The sequence below is a fragment of the Musa acuminata genome, unplaced genomic scaffold (assembly GCF_036884655.1).
Source record: "Musa acuminata AAA Group cultivar baxijiao unplaced genomic scaffold, Cavendish_Baxijiao_AAA HiC_scaffold_604, whole genome shotgun sequence".
Taxonomy (NCBI): Eukaryota; Viridiplantae; Streptophyta; class Magnoliopsida; order Zingiberales; family Musaceae; genus Musa; species Musa acuminata.
Genome location: NW_027020843.1, coordinates 65,001 through 67,500, shown reverse-complemented (window position 1 = coordinate 67,500; position 2,500 = coordinate 65,001).

Sequence of the window (2,500 nt, the reverse complement as noted above, 5' to 3'; positions counted from 1 at the left end):
CGGCGGACAGCGAGCGAAGCGAGAGGCAGCACCGTCCCTGCTATACGAAAGCCCCATCCAGCCCTGTGCCACCCGGGGGGTTCCAGGGTGCTGAGATGGCTGACATTTTGCTCCGCTCACGACGGTCGCCGCGGCACACAAGAACAGCCCAAAAACAGGCCAAAACAGCCCAAAAACGGGCCAAAACTGGCCATTTTTGGCTGCGCGAGCGAGCAGCGAGCGGCGGACAGCGAGCGAAGCGAGAGGCAGCACCGTCCCTGCTATACGAAAGCCCCATCCAGCCCTGTGCCACCCGGGGGGTTCCAGGGTGCTGAGATGGCTGACGTTTTGCTCCGCTCACGACGGTCGCCGCGGCACGCAAGAACAGGCCAAAAACTGGCCAAAACAGCCCAAAAACGGGCCAAAACTGGCCATTTTTTGCTGCGCGAGCGAGCGGAGAGCGGCGAACAGCGAGCGAAGCGCGAGGCAGCACCGTCCCTGCTATACGAAAGCCCCATCCAGCCCTGTGCCACCCGGGGGGTTCCAGGGTGCTGAGATGGCTGACATTTTGCTCCGCTCACGACGGTCACCGCGCCACACAAGAACAGCCCAAAAACAGGCCAAAACAGCCCAAAAACGGGCCAAAACTGGCCATTTTTGGCTGCGCGAGCGAGCGGCGAGCGGCGAACAGCGAGCGAAGCGAGAGGCAGCACCGTCCCTGCTATACGAAAGCCCCATCCAGCCCTGTGCCACCCGGGGGGTTCCAGGGTGCTGAGATGGCTGACGTTTTGCTCCGCTCACGACGGTCACCGCACCACGCAAGAACAGGCCAAAAACTGGCCAAAACAGCCCAAAAACGGGCCAAAACTGGCCATTTTTGGCTGCGCGAGCGAGCGGCGAGCGGCGAACAGCGAGCGAAGCGAGAGGCAGCACCGTCCCTGCTATACGAAAGCCCCATCCAGCCCTGTGCCACCCGGGGGGTTCCAGGGTGCTGAGATGGCTGACGTTTTGCTCCGCTCTCGACGGTCACCGCGCAATGCAAGAACAGGCCAAAAACTGGCCAAAACGGCCCAAAAACGGGCCAAAACTGGCCATTTTTGGCTGCGCGAGCGGCGAGCGGCGGACAGCGAGCGAAGCGAGAGGCAGCACCGTCCCTGCTATACGAAAGCCCCATCCAGCCCTGTGCCACCCGGGGGGTTCCAGGGTGCTGAGATGGCTGACGTTTTGCTCCGCTCTCGACGGTCACCGCGCAATGCAAGAACAGGCCAAAAACTGGCCAAAACGGCCCAAAAACGGGCCAAAACTGGCCATTTTTGGCTGCGCGAGCGAGCGGCGAGCGGCGGACAGCGAGCGAAGCGAGAGGCAGCACCGTCCCTGCTATACGAAAGCCCCATCCAGCCCTGTGCCACCCGGGGGGTTCCAGGGTGCTGAGATGGCTGACGTTTTGCTCCGCTCTCGACGGTCACCGCGCAATGCAAGAACAGGCCAAAAACTGGCCAAAACGGCCCAAAAACGGGCCAAAACTGGCCATTTTTGGCTGCACGAGCGAGCGGCGAGCGGCGGACAGCGAGCGAAGCGAGAGGCAGCACCGTCCCTGCTATACGAAAGCCCCATCCAGCCCTGTGCCACCCGGGGGGTTCCAGGGTGCTGAGATGGCTGACGTTTTGCTCCGCTCTCGACGGTCACCGCGCAATGCAAGAACAGGCCAAAAACTGGCCAAAACGGCCCAAAAACGGGCCAAAACTGGCCATTTTTGGCTGCACGAGCGAGCGGCGAGCGGCGGACAGCGAGCGAAGCGAGAGGCAGCACCGTCCCTGCTATACGAAAGCCCCATCCAGCCCTGTGCCACCCGGGGGGTTCCAGGGTGCTGAGATGGCTGACGTTTTGCTCCGCTCTCGACGGTCACCGCGCAATGCAAGAACAGGCCAAAAACTGGCCAAAACGGCCCAAAAACGGGCCAAAACTGGCCATTTTTGGCTGCACGAGCGAGCGGCGAGCGGCGGACAGCGAGCGAAGCGAGAGGCAGCACCGTCCCTGCTATACGAAAGCCCCATCCAGCCCTGTGCCACCCGGGGGGTTCCAGGGTGCTGAGATGGCTGACGTTTTGCTCCGCTCTCGACGGTCACCGCGCAATGCAAGAACAGGCCAAAAACTGGCCAAAACGGCCCAAAAACGGGCCAAAACTGGCCATTTTTGGCTGCACGAGCGAGCGGCGAGCGGCGGACAGCGAGCGAAGCGAGAGGCAGCACCGTCCCTGCTATACGAAAGCCCCATCCAGCCCTGTGCCACCCGGGGGGTTCCAGGGTGCTGAGATGGCTGACGTTTTGCTCCGCTCTCGACGGTCACCGCGCAATGCAAGAACAGGCCAAAAACTGGCCAAAACGGCCCAAAAACGGGCCAAAACTGGCCATTTTTGGCTGCGCGAGCGAGCGGCGAGCGGCGGACAGCGAGCGAAGCGAGAGGCAGCACCGTCCCTGCTATATACGAAAGCCCCATCCAGCCCTGTGCCACCCGGGGGGTT